The sequence below is a fragment of the Chrysochloris asiatica genome, unplaced genomic scaffold, assembly GCF_000296735.1.
Source record: "Chrysochloris asiatica unplaced genomic scaffold, ChrAsi1.0 scaffold00085, whole genome shotgun sequence".
Classification (NCBI taxonomy): Eukaryota; Metazoa; Chordata; class Mammalia; order Afrosoricida; family Chrysochloridae; genus Chrysochloris; species Chrysochloris asiatica.
In genome coordinates, this window is record NW_006408603.1 from 10,793,280 (window position 1) to 10,808,665 (window position 15,386).

General features: G+C 38.6%; 1 pseudogene; it reads right to left on the reverse strand.

Annotated features, from left to right (window-relative positions):
* Nucleotides 1–12,048: 12,048 nt before the first annotated feature.
* Nucleotides 12,049–12,863, reverse strand: LOC102820015 (annotated as a pseudogene).
* Between the last annotated feature and the right edge of the window lie 2,523 nt (nucleotides 12,864–15,386).

Here is a 15,386-nt window from a genome sequence, read left to right on the forward strand (position 1 = left end):
TACACAACATTTGTCTTTTTTATTGACTTATTTTATCAGTACAAGTCTTCCAGCTCCATTTATATTGTAGCATATATCAAACTTAATTTCTCCTGCTGACTGAGCAGTATTCCACTATGTGTATGTACCACATTTTGTTTGTTTATCAATTTATCTGTTGATAAGCATTTAGTTTGTTTCCACCTTTGGCTATTCTAAATAGTGACACACATTTCATTATAATATTTAACATTGTCTTCTCAATTTGTTTGAAAATTTCTACTCAGTTCTTTTATCTCCTCATTTCTTCCATTTGCTTTACCATGGAGAGCATGTTTCAGACTCTCTTCTGACATCCATTTTGGTCTTTTTCTTTTTCTTAATGACCTTTTGATTTCTTCCTTTTTACCTCTTCAAGAGGAAGCATATAATCAAATATAATCCTGAAGAAAGAAGTACACAGTGCAATGAAAGCATTGGCAAAGAACAAGGCTCTGGGAATTGATGGAATACAAATTGAAATCTTTCAAAAAACTAGAGGCACTCACTCATCTATGCCAAGACATTTGAAAGACAGCTACCTGGCCAACTGATTGGAAGAGATCCATACTTGTACCCATTACAAAAAGAAATGACCCAACAGATTATGGAAATAATCATACAATATATTTAATATTGCATGCAAGTGAAATTTTGCAAAATAAAATTCAAAAATGACTGCAACAGTACATTGACAAGGAACTACCAAAGGTTTAAGCTGGATTCAGTTGAGAACATGGAATGAGGGCTGTCATTATAGACATCAGATGGATCTTGGCTAAAAGCAAAGAATACAAGAAAAATGTTTATCTGTGCTTTATTGACTATGATAAGGCTTTTGAGTGTGTGGATCATATCAAGCTATGGACAGCATTTTGGAGAATGAGTATTTCAGAACACTTAACTGTGCTCATGAGGGACCTGTACATAGACTAAGCGGCAGTTGTTCAAACAGAACAAAGGGCCACTGAATGGTTTATAATTAGGAAAGTTGTGTGTCAGGGTTGTATTCTTTCATCATCCTTATTCAGTCTGTATGCTGAGCATACATCCAAGAAGATGTACTATATTAAGAAGAACATGGTATCAGAATTGGAGGAAGATTCATTAACAGCCTGCAATATGCAGAAGATAAAACCTTGCTTGCTAAAAACAAAGAAGACTTAAAATATTTTCTGATGAAGATAAAAGACCACAGAATTAGGTATGGGTTGCACCTCAATGTAAAGAAAACAAAAATCCTCACCGCTGGACCAATAGATAACATCAGGATAAATGGAGAAAATACTAAAGTTGTCAAAGATTTCATTTTGCTTGGATCAACCATCAACTCTCATGGAAGCAGCAGTCAAGACATTAAATGATGTATTGCATTAGGAAAATCTGCTGCACAAGATCTCTTTAACGTATTCAAGTGCAAAGATGTCAGTTTGAGGATTAAGGTGCACCTTATCCATGCCATGGTATATCTTTGAAAGTTGGACAATGAATAATGAAATGAAAAATGAAAGTTGGAAGATCATAGAATTGATGCCTTTAAGTTATGGTGTTGGAGGAGAATATTAAAAGTACCATGTACTGTCAGAAAAAAAGACAATCTGTGCTAGAAGAAGTACAGCCAGAATACTCCTTAGGAGATAGGATGGCCAGTCTTTGTCTCATACTTTGGACGTATTATCAGGAGGGACCCATCCTTGAAGAAGGACATCATGCTTGGTAAAGTGGAGGGCCAGCGCAAAAATAAGAAGACCTCCAATGCAGCAACAATGAGTTCAAGTGTAGCACCAATTGTGAAATTGGCACAGCAATGGACAAGCATCATTTTGTTATGCATAAGGTTGCTCTGAGTCACAACCACTCTATGGCATATAACATCACAAAATAATGAGGACATTATTTTTTCTTCTTTTTTCTTGCCTCCATCTCAACCCCAGAAAGAAAATACCATCATCTATAGAAAAACAAGACAGAATGAGCCTGGGCCCCTGTTTCTTCAAAAACATTATGGCCTTAGTTCTCTAGTGGTACTGTAACAAAGCATCACAGAGTAGGAGACCTTAAAGAACATGATTGTATTTTTTCACAATTCTGAGTGCTAGAAATCCAAATTAGGGCATTGACTCTAGAGGAAGCTATTTTGTTGTCTCTTTCAGTTTCTAGTAGTTACTGTCAGTTCTTGGTATTCCTGGGATTGAAGATGAATCTGCCTTCATCATCACATGACATCTATTCTCCCCACACCCAATGTATGTACCTGTCTTTTCTGTTCTTTTTATAAGACATCATTATGAAGCAATTAGGTTTAGGACCCACTCTATTATGATCTCATTTACAAAACAAATAATCAAACTGATTGGTATTTATAGGTACAGAAGTTAAAACTTCCACATTTTTAAGGGGTGAGGGACATAATTCAATTCATAACAAAACCCCAGACCATCTGCCAGGACTTGTCTGAGAGAGAAATAAATTTCTATTTTGCTTAAGCAACTATTTTGAGTTTTTTGTCTTTTGCAGACATATCCAACCCTAACTAATATAGTGCACAAAGGAGTTTAGTTTTTATGCTGTTGTTTCTAGAGAGATATTGGAGAATTTTCAGTAGGGAAAGTGGCATGGTTAGAATTGCATGTTAGGACCATTTCCTGAAGACACTGTGAAGTATTCATCAGAATGGGGAAGGACTAGAGATAGGTAAAGCACTAACAATTCATGTGAGAGATGATGTAGTGTTTTACTGGATCAGTTTAGCTAAACTGGAACTAGATTTCCCAGAATTTCCTTCCCTGTAGGGTTCTGGGTTAAGAATTGGGCTCAAGAGAAATTTTTTTAAGATTTGAAAGGTGGAAGTGAAACAGCAGTCATATTTAGAAAGTTGGTGTAGAGTCAGTTGCTGTTGTAGCTCATAATAATGTGATGATCTGCTGGTTCACCTTTTTGGCATGACTCAGCAGCTGGGGCTACAGCTACTCCAATTACTGCCAGATCTTGTCCTTTAAATTCTGCAGCTCCTAGACCACCTATGGGTTTAGCATCCTGATGGAGACTGCCAGTATATTTTGCAAGTCAACCACATCATTGAAGTTAACATGTTGGAAATGATGAGAGACTGACACATATTCTTGTTTGTCCCCTTGGGTTCCAATTTATCTACAGGATGGCCAGTTTGCCTTGCTCTCCCCAATTCCTATCCATCTTTCCTCCTAAGCGCCTACCCTACAATACCAGATAAAGATGCAACAGCTGTACATAAGCTATTCAACGAGTTTTCACAATTGCATTAGGGGTAATTCCTATAATAAATCTTTATCATTCTTAGAGCTCATGCTTTTCTTATAAAGCTTTAACTGATATGAAGTATGAAGATGGAGAGGGCATGGGTAAAACTTTATTCCTCATCATTGTGAAGAATAGATACACAATGGATAGAACAACCAGAAAGAAACTTGACAAAGACACAGAAGAACTAAACAACACAATCAGCCAACTGGACCTCATTAATGTGTACAGAACATTCGACCCAACAACAGCACAATACACATTCTTTTCCAGTGCATATGGAACATTTTCCAGAATTTGTGTTAGGCCACATAACAAACCTCCATAAATTTACAAATATCAAAATACTGCAATGCGTCTTCCAGACCACAATACTATCAAATTATAAGTCAACAATAGGAAGACCAAGGAAATAAAGTCAAATACAAGGAAACTGAAAAGTGACTGGGTAGTAGAAGAAATTAAATGTGAATCCACAAATTTCCTAGAAACAAATGAGAATAAAAACACAACAAACCAAAATCTTTAGGACATGGCAAAAGCAGTGCTGAGAGGACAATTTATTGTAATAAAGCACACATCCAAAAAGAAGAAAGAACCAAAATAACACATTAACACAGAATCTACAACAATTAGAAACAGACCAAGAGAGGGAGCCTACAGCCACCAAAAGAAAATAAATAGTAAAGATTAGAGCAGAAATAAATGAGATAGAAAACAGAAAAACTATAGAAAAAAACATCAGAACAAGAAGCTGGTTCTTTGAAAGGTTTAACAAAATTGACAGACAAACCTAACAAACTTAACAAAAGGAAAGAAGGAAAAGACACAATTAACACGCATTAGAAACAACATGGGTGATGTCACAACAGAACCTAATGAAATCAAAAGGATAATAACAGAATACTATGAAGAGTTGTACTCCAACAAATTTGAAAACTTAGAAGAGATGGATACATTTTTAGAAAAACATGACCTACCTAAACTCACACAGAGTGAAGTAGAAAACATGAACAGACCCATACAAAAGAAGAAATTGATTAGGTCATCAAAAAACTCCCAACCAAAAGAAGTCCAGGTCCAGATGGCTTCACAGGTGAGTTCTACCAAACATTCAGGGAAGTGCTGTCACCAATCCTACTCAAATTATTCCAGAAGATAGAGGGGGATGGAAAACTTCCTAATACATTTTATGAAGCAAGCATAACCCTAATACCAAAACCAGGGAAGGACATCACTGAGAAAGAAAATTATAGACCAATATCCCTCATGAAAGGAGCTGTGGTAGTGTAGTGGTTATGAATTGGGCTGCAAACTGCAAGGTCAGCAGTTCAAAAATACCAGCTGTTCTGCAGGAGAAAGAGGCTTTCTGCTCCTGTAAAGATTTATAGCCTCAGAAACCCTGTACAGGGTTGCTATGTGTCAGAATCGACTCCACAGCAAATAACAACAACAACAACAACAATCCCTCATGAACATAGACACAAAACTTTTCAACAAAATCCTAGCCAACAGAATCCAGCAGCACGTCAAAAAGATAGTACATCATGATCAAGTGGGATTCATATCAGGGATGCAAAGATGGTTCAACATTAGAAAAATGATCAATGTAATCCACTATATAAATAAGAAAAAAAAAAAAAAAGAACCACATGATCATATCGATTGATGCAGAAAAGGCATTTAACAAAATCCAACATCCATTCCTCATAAAAACACTCAACAAAGTAGGAATTGAAGGGAAATTCCTCAACATAATTAAGAACATATATACAAAAACAAGAGCCTACGTTACTCTCAATGGAGAGAAACTGAAAGCCTTCCCTCTGTGAACAGGAACCAGACAAGGATGCCTTTTGTCACCAATCCTAGTCAATATTTGCTGGAAGTCTTAGCAAGAGCTATCAGGCAAGATAGGGAAATTAAAGGCATCCAAATTGGCAAAGAGGAAGTAAAACTCTCTATTTGCAGACGATATGATCCTATACGTAGAAAACCCCAAAGACTCAGTAAAACAGCTACTAGACCTCATTGGAAGATTCAGCAAAGTGGCAGCACATAAGATCAACATAAGAAAATTAGTTGGATTCCTCTATACCAAAAATGACAGCACTGAAAAGGACATTAGGAAAGCAATACCATTTACAATTTACTCTTTAATCATGAGATAGTGTACTTCTTTATCTTGTATGCTAGTTTTTGCCTTAAAGTTCATTTTACCAGAGATTAGTATTGCTGCTCCTGCTTGTTTTTTTATTGCCGTTAGCTTGGTATATTTGTTTCCATCCTTTGACTTTTAATCTGTTTTTGTCTTTGTGTGTAAGGTGTGCCTCTTGTAGGCAGCATATTGAAGGGTCTTGTTTTCATATCCATTTTGCCATTCTCTGTCTCTTCACTGGTGCATTTATTCCATTGGCATTCAGTGTAACTATCGATAGATGTGAATTAATTTCTGTCATTATGTTAATTTTTGTGGTGGTGTTCATTCCTTTGTTCTGCATGCCTTCTTGTGCTGAGTTCATGGTTTTTTGTGCTATTTCTTGTCAGTTTCTTCTTAGTTTTAATGTTTTCTTGTTCTACTTGGTTCTTCATTTTCATGGTTAAGTTGTGAAGCATTAACTTTCTTTACGGTTACCCTATAGTCTATTAACTTTCCCCTCCATTTAAGACAAGTCTATTGTATCCTGCAGTCTACCTGACCTCCTTACCACCTGGATCTCTTTTCCTCTATTTTTCCTTTCTTTGACATTGTTATTATTTTGATTTTTGATTGGCCCCACATGTCCTCTGAATTCATTGTTGTAATTTTGTTCTGTTCTGAACTCAGCTACCTGTTGACTGAGTTCCATGTGGTTTTGCCACATCTATCAATCTCTGGTTGTTGTCTGTTCTTGTTGGTTTTCATTCCAAATAACTCCCTTTAGGATGTTTTGAAGTGCTGGTTTGGCTTTGACAAAATCTCTTAGCTTCTGTTTATTCTGGGATGTTTTGATTGCACCATCATATTTGACAGTTTTGCTGTGTAGATGAATTCTTGGTTGGCAGTTTTTTTGTTTTTTTGTTTTTTTTAGGGTTTTATATATGTCTCCCCATTGCCTTCTTGCCTGCATGGTTTCTGCTAAGAAGTCAGAGCTTAATCTGATTTGCTTGACTTTGTAAGTAACACTTCTCTTTTCCTTGGCTGCTTTTAGGATTCTCTCCTGGTCTTTGATTTTGGAGTGCTTGATTATGATATGTCTTGGTAATTTTATTTTGTGGTCTATCCTTTCTGGGGTGTGTTCAGCTTCTTGAATGGTTATCTTCTCATCCTTCAAGATGTTAGGTAAATTTTCTTAGAGAAGCTTCTCAGCTATCTCCTCTGTGAACTTCTGTGATTCTCCTTGTTGTTCTGGAATGCCAGTAATTCTTGTTATTCCTCTTCATTTTATCCAGCATGAATCTTAGACTCTCTTCAGATATTTTTATCCTTTTTTTCTGCTTGCTCTTCTATCCTAACAGTATTGAGAGACTTGTCTTCCAGCTTGCTGGTTCTGGGTTCCATTTCTTCAGTTCCACACCTTTGCCCTTTCAGTGTATTATCCATTTCTGATATTTTATTATTAATCATCTGGATCTCTTTTTGCAGGTTTTGAATTGTTTCCAATCTATCTTGTTTGATTGCTCCTGTAGCACTTTCCTGACTTCTTCCTTATTTTCCTCCACTCTTCTGTGGAGCATTTGGATTTGTTTCTATATCATTCTTCTGAATTCCTTCTCAGGCAGATCCAAAGCTTGTTTTTCTTCTAATGGGAAGTCTATGTCTGCCTCCATCTCATTAGTCCCAGTTACTCTTTTCTGTTTATGGACATGTGCTGAGATCTTTTGTTTGTTTTTTTCTTGGACATTTTCAATAGTTAGATGCATTTTCAATGATTAAATGAATATATGTTGCTGTGTTGTTAAGCTTACTGAGTGTCTCCTGGTGGATGTGATCTGGAGATAGGCTTCCCTTTTCACGTGTAATGCCTAGCAGCTGGTATTGGCTCCTGTCCAGCTGGTGGGATATTATGGGGTATGCTTGTAGTTTGGCTATGTGGCCATGATTGTTTTCTCTTCTTGGGTAACGTAGGAAGAGAAAGCTCCCACTCCCAGGATAAAAGTGAGACCAAAGGACCAAAAACAGAAACAACATTAAAGCAGAGAGAAAAACCACCACTCAAAAACATAAATAAAACTGTAGCTGACTGTTCAGTAACCTTTGCTGCACAGGTCAGTGTGCATGCACAGTAGAAACCTCCAGCAGTGGTTGGGGGTGTCCACTTGCTCAGGCCCCTTCTCTGTTCACCACCGTGGAGGTGAGCAAATAGATATTGAGAAATTAATGGAAGAAAGATTGTCCACTATTTTTGTCTTTGATGGTCAGTTAAGTATCTGTATATGCACAGCATAATTCTCAAAATAGTTACATCCTTTTATATATTAGTTGGTGTTGACTTTTGCCTTTTATGTTGGGGTTTTACAAGGTGTGCGTATGGTTTGGCTGTATGGCCAGACCTGCTGCCTCTTGTTAGGTAAGGCAGGAATGAAGGGTCCCACTGAGGTCAACTTTAGGGCTGAGTTCCAGAGATAGATGTCATAAGAAGCAGCCAAAGGATTAGCTTGTGGGACCACTGGGGCTCCCAGGAATTTCCTCCTTGTGCCATGGGAAAACTGTGGGCACAATGTTGGACCATTTTGGGGGTGTGCTCTCACCTGCCTGAAGGTGTTCAGGCTGGGCAGAGAAGGTGTGACAGGTAACAGGAGGAAAGAAAAGTGAAAAATCCATCACACATCTTTTTCCAGATACTGCTCCATGGTTTTTAGTCTTGAATCACTCATGGTACTTTTAATACTCTTCTACAGCACCATAATTCAAATGCATCAATTCTTCTCCAGTCTTCCTCATTCATTGTTAAATTTCCACATGTATATGAGGCAATTGAAAATTCTGTGGCTTGATTCAGGTTCTCCTTAGTCCTTAAAGTGACATCCTTGCTCTTGAACATTTTAAAGAGATCCTTTGCTGTGGATTTGCCTATTGCAATACACTGTTTGATTTCTTGAATGCTGCTTCCATGAGCATTGACTGGGGGTCCAAACAAAATAAACTGACTGCTTGAATTATTTCTCCATTTATCATGATGTTATTTATTGGTCTGGTGTCAGGAGTTTTGTTTTCTTTACATTGAGGTGCAATCTATACTTAAGGTTGTAGTCTTTAATCTTCATCAGTAAGTACTTCAAGTCCTCTTTGCTTCCAGCAAGCAAAGTTGTATCATCTGCATATTGCAGATTGCTAAGGAGTCTTCTTTCAATCCTAATGCTACATTCTTCTTCATATAATCCAGTTTCTTGGATTATTTACTCAGTATACAGATTGAATAGATATGTTGAAAGGATACAATCTTGGCACACACATAATGATACTGAATTTAAGTCATTCAGTATCCACTTCTTTTGTTCTAACAACAGATTCTTGGTCTATATACAGGTTCTCATGAACACAATTAAGTGTTCTCAAATACCTATTTTTCACAGTAGTATTCATAGTTTGTTATGATCTACAAAGTCAAATACATTTGCATTGTAAAGTACAAGTAAACATCTTTTTGATATTCTCTGCTTTCAGCCAAGATCCCTACTAATGTCAGCAGTGATATCACTTTTTCCATGTCCTTATTTGAATCTGGCTTGAGTTTCTGGCAGTTACTTATTGATGTACTGTTGCAACTGGTTTTGAATTATATTTATCAAAAATTTACTTATATGTAATATTAATAATATTGTTAGGTGATTTCTCCATTTTATTGAGTAGACACAAATATGGATCCCTTCCAATCAGTAGACCAGAGAGATTTGGAATGGGAATAAACTGGATTTTGAGAGCTGCACAGAAAATGGTGAGAATAGAACCAAATAAAAAAGCTAAGCCCTCTGCCATTGAGTCAATTCTTACTTATAGTGAGAACAAGGCTTACTATTTCACTGAGGGAGCTGTTCTAAATGACAACAAAGTCTGAATTTGGCCTTGCGAGTGGGTGAATGATGGGGAGTAGAAATGAAGTTCATTGGAATTGAGATTAAGGGAGTAGAAGCCAAGATGTTGAAACATAGTCCATGTAGCCATTAAAACATCCTGGAAGATGATGGCGAAGTCCCTGAGTTGTGCAGTTAACTCACTCAGCTGGTAGCTAAAAGGTTGGAGGTTAGAGTCCACCCATGGGCAACTTGGAAGAACAGTCTAGTGATCTAGGGCTCAAAATCAATCACTGAAAATTTTACTCTGACACACATGGGCTGCTATGAGTTGGAACCAACATGATAGCAACTGGTTCCTGGTTAGTCAGTGATATAGCAAGATGACAAGAAAGATAATAAACGGAAGTCTTTAATGAATATGAGTGTTGAAAAGGGATTGACATATGACAGGGATGAAGAAAGGGAAAGGTTATTTTCAGAGTCTGGGTCTCAAACAACTCGGAGTTTATTCATTCACTATTAAATGTCTGAAATAATGACTTGGAGGTATCAGTGAAGAATGACTAGAAGAACCACCTACTGGCTTAATGATATGTAGGGCAGGGGAGATAAGATCAGCTTCAAATAGGAAGTGGTAGCTCAGTAATTACCAGATTTCTTCTTTTTTAAAAATTTTTATTGTGAATTGAGTGATGGTTAATAGACAAGAACATCAGATTTACATTCAACAAATTATATGCTTTGTTTCATCTCAGTGATTAAAATCCCCTCCCTGCAACAACAACAGTTATCCTACTTTTTCCCTGTGGCTTCCCTTTTACATCTTATAGTTCACAAATGAACAAGGTAAAAATATTTGCCGTACACATACAAAACAAAAAATATATATATATTTATTTAAATGTCAAAGGCATATTCTGCAAGCTAGCCTCCTGCCCACAGGCACACAGCCTTACTCAGTCCATGGGCCAAGAACCCACAGCTACTCTGTCTCTCCATGCCACTACCTCTGCCACCATCTCTGTTGTCACCACTTTTCTAGGTAAGATCTCCCGTTCCACTAATGTTCTTCCTTCTCATGGTCCTGGGATCAGCTGTTCCTGAAATGAAAGATTAATTATTCCCCCCTTTTAGTTACAGATCTTCTACAATTATAGTTGTGACAATCACAATTAATCCTAATAATCACTCATGATAGCATCATAAAATCCTATCAGCATTATTCCTCACCCCCTTTCACCACATCCATCTGAAGAAGATGAAAGCTATTCAGTGGGGATTCTACCTTACCCACCTTATTCTGAAACTAAGCACACACATGAAAGCCTGTAAACCAGCCACTTCATGACTTTATTGCCCCACCCCACCCCAGTTTTGATAGTCCTGGTGTGGCATTGTGGGTCAATGAACCAGATTGAAAAGCCATTTGAACTGCAAGGTCGGCAGCCCAAGTTCATCAGCTGCTCCTTATAAACCCTACACAGGGTCGCAATGGGTTGCAACCGACTCTATAACACTCAACAACAACAACAATGCCTATATTGCTGGTGTGGTCCTGTGGGCTAATGCACTGGACTGCCAGGTCAGTCTGAATCACAAGATTGATTGTTCAAGCTCACCAGCCACTCCCTGGAAACCCTATACAGGGTTGCAATGAGTCAGAACTGACTCAACAGCACTTAACAACAATAACATCGACTCAGTACACTGAGGAAACAAGTTTGTTCCTTGATACTGAGAATCCTTCCATTCTAGTTGAAATTTTGAGAAACTGTATCTATAAGCAAAGGTCCAGTTCATCAACTTCTAGCAGTTTACACTTGCTCACAGTATCAAGCATCTTTATCTTCATCTGGTTGATTGCTGGTCAGCTAGCCATCCAAGCTAGGTCAAATGGATACTAGCTGCAAGTATGGAGGTTCCCACACTCTTCTCTACATTTCAGACCAGGTGGCCACTTCACTCTCAGTTCTAGCCTCCAGTGGCTAGGTGAATACCCATGGACTTGGAAGTTTGCACATCTCCCTAAAATTCAGACCAGCCAGCCTTTCCTCTTCTCTCTGGCATCATGAGAATGTTTGTCAGTGGTGCATAGCCAAACTCAGCCCATGTCTTCATTGCTGCATTTCCCCCACTTCCACTTATAAGTAGACCTAGGTGGTCACCAGTTAGCATACTAGACTGCTCAAGGGTTCCCTTTGAGTTTCAGTCTTAGAAGGAGTTTTCTCTGATGGCCTGAATTTTCTTGCTTTCATTTCTCCAAAGCAAACAGCTTGCTTGATATTTAACAGTCAATCTGCTTTTACCCCCCTGCAAGTCTTTCTTTCTGTAAGATTCTTCTGTTCTCTCAGCCATTCAGGGTTGGTCTGTATGCCTTTTTTAAGTGGGTAGCAATACTTTTTGACTTGCACTTATACTTATCTTTTCATAAAAGAATAATCTTTATGCAATAACATAGTTAAGAGGACTTTGCATAAAGATTATTTTCCTATATAGGTTTGACAAACCACTGCTTGATTTTTTTGTTTGGATGCAGATCCACTATTTTCAGTAGGAATCAAGTTGAAATATCTAAGATGTTCCCCTAGTGACTGGTAGGTAAGCAGTATGGGTGGATTGCTGGGAAATTTGATAAATTATGACTCTTTAGCAGCAATATCTGCATTTTTATTGAACAATATTGAAAATATCGGTGGTCAATGTTGCACACAATGCCCAATGGGATGCATTTTTAATTTAAAAATATCAACATATTCAAGATATCTTATTCTTAAGGAATTCTGGATTATGTCTTTGGAGAAGGTCAGGATCTTACCAAGGTCTGGGTCATTGAACATTCTTCCAGTAATCAAAAGTTGAGTTCTTTCTTTTCTACAGAACCACAAAAATTTGGTTTGGCTTAGGATGTTGTTGTTAAATGCCATTGAGTCAATACCAACTCATAGCAACCCTATGCACAACAGAATGAAACACTGCCTGATCCTGGGCCAACCTCACAATCATTTTTACACTTCATTGAGCCCATTGATGCCACCATTGTACCATTCCATCTCATTGGAGGTCTTCTTTTTCTCTGACCGTCCACTTTACCAAGCATGATATTCTTCTCCAATGACTGGTCCCTCCTGATAATATGTCCAAAGTATGAAAGACGAAATCTGGTCATCCTGGCTTCCAATGGGCACTCTAGTTGTATTTCTTCCAACACAGATCTGTTTGTTCTTTTGGCAATTCATGGTACTTCCAAAATTTCCTGAACACCATAACTCAAATGCATAAATTCTTTTTCGGTCATGCTTATTCAGTGTCCAACTTTATCATACATATGAGGTTATTGAAAATACCATGGCTTGGGTCAGGCACACCTTAGGCCTCAAACTGATATCTTTACTCTTCAACACTTTAAAGAGGTCTTGTGCAGCAAGAATCACTCATATGATACTTTATTCATTTTCAGGGTTTTTTTTTTTTTTTACCAATTTAGGATTAATTTTAATCTTCATAACATCAAATCAGATTTGTGAAAACTCATGAAGACCAAAAGAACCTCCAACAATCAGCGCCAGCATTGGGACTCCTTAGAGAAAGGTCTTGTTCTTATGCAAAGCTTGCATCATTGCAGGAGCAAATATTAATTGAACTCTCTGTCCTGCCAGACTCACCACCTAGCAGGATGAGAAGAGCCTCCAAAATCTCAGTGGTTCCAACTTTCCTCTGAGAGGAAGTCATAAATTCACCTCCTTTTGTCCTCTTCAGTGGTTTTTAACTAGACCTTCCAACCAGGTCATTCTGGTTTGACCCCTACTGCACATTTGCATTTCCACCCCAGATAGTGAATCAGAATCTACATTTTTAAAAAGCAACTCTTTAATAAGAATCACCTGGGGATCTTGTTAAACTGCCAATTCTGATTCAGCATATCTGGGGTGAAAATGCAAATTCTCAGCAAGTGTCAAACTGAAAACAGTTTGAAGATCTGTTTTTAACACTGGCTGCACATTATAATCCCCCAGAGCTTAAAAATATATATCATGCCTGGATTTTACTCCAGCCCAATTCAGTCAAAATCTCTCTAGGTAGAGTAGTAGCATCAGCATTTTTTTCAAAAGTCCCCAGGGTAATACTCAATGGGAATACACGCTCTGATTGGTGACCACGTTCATCACTGATAAGGGGAAGTGAGGGGAAAAAAGCAATGAAGCAGCGAACTAAGCCCTACAATGTGGAGAGTGAAGCGTCCAGCTGATAAAAAGAGAAGGCATAAGCACAAGAACCCCCACACTTGCAGATAATACCCACTTGACCTGGCTTCAATGACTGGACGATCAGAGCCCAACTAGAAGAAGAAAGAAGAGGAAAACAAGAGTAATCTGATACAATTTGATGAACTTGACCTACACCTATGGAAGCAGTAGCTAAAAAGAGGGAACAAATCCCTACAGCAAGAATCATTCCCACTCCCTCCACACAGAGTGGACAGGGATGGGCAACTTGGACATTGGCTACCAAAAATGGGGTGGGGGCGGGGCTACAAAGGCAAGAAGTGACTGGCTTACAAGCTCTCAAGAGGGAACCTAAAGCCATAGGGCCAGAAGGAAGTCAGAATCTCTAGCGAGTAGTATCCAATCTGTCTAGGCGGGGCTGATGAAATGAAATTCAGATGGGTCTCTTGTGATACAATAGTGAATAGTTGTTATCAGGACCGATTGTGAGGGTTGGAAATGTAAAGGTAGATGTTTTATAGCAAGGAAGGGAATAATTAACTTTCCAGTCTAGGAGTGGCGGTCCCTAGGACCATTAACGGAGAAGAGCGGAGTGCCGGACCCCACCCAGAGAAGCAGTGATGCCTGAGATGGAGGCAGAGATGATGACGTGGAGAGATGGAGCAGCTGGGATCTTTAGATCCAGAGAGGGAGAGCAACTGTGTGCTGATGACCGGGGAAAGGGGTGTGGGGGGGCAGGATTGCAGGGTATACCCTTTGGTTGGTTGATGATGCATGGAGGGGATTGTAACCATGGCAATGAAACGATATACTAAAGAATGAATGTAAAACTAATGTTCTCCCATGTAAACTATCACAGAACTCACAATAAAACGTTAAAAAAAAAAAAAAAAGTCCCCAGAGATTTTTACTGTGCAGTCAGGCTGAAGAACCTCTGCTGAGCAAGGAGCCTTTGGGTATAAGAGGCTTCCCTGCTAAAGCTGACATGGATGTTTAGAAGCTGAGGAGGGCCCGGCACCTGCAGTTGGCACCCAGGGATTTAGGAGGCAAGATGTACAGAGGGTCACCAGGAACTGGACAGCTCTGACTCTTTGTAGCTGAAGTCCTTGGCTGAAAAGCAGGAAGTAAACAAGTCCCGGGTGCCTATCTCCTTAATATTGCTTGCAGCTAACCACTGGCCCCCGTGGGTGCAGGACAGTAAGGGAGATAGGGCTTCATCAGTTATTCCTCACTGGGAGGTTACTTCTGGAGTTAAGAAATAAATCCTGGATGGTGTTGTTGTTGTTAAATACCGTGGATTCGGTTCTGACTCATAGTGACCCTGCACACGGTTTCCGAGGCTACAAATCTTTACAGGAGCAGAAAGCCTCATCTTTCTCCCACGGAACAGCTGGTAGTTTCGAACTTCTGACCTTGAGGTTAGCAGACCGATACATAAGCACTACAGAGCCTAGGTATTACATTTGAAAAGTACTATGAGAAATCAGGACTTGTTTTGAGAGGACAAGCAGGATGAATGTTGAACTCAGGAGACCATGTCACATTAGGAATTAAAGAAGGAACTGCAAAGCTCCAACAATTATCGTCATATAGGTGAAAGTTTAGACAGTAGATTCGATTTACTGGGCTTAGTTCTCGAGGGCACACCAAAGATTAGGAATTCAAAGGAAGAAAATTTCATTTCAGTATAAGGATGCCATTTCTACTCTTTAGTTTCCTTAAAAGGGTCACCTTATGAAGTGGGATACTATTCTAGAATTTACAGAGGTTGAGTGGCCCAATCTGTAAATGATTTTTATGAAATTATCTTCCTTTTCTGAATAGCAACCTTGATAAAATAATCTTTAAGAACTCCTCTTATTAAATTCT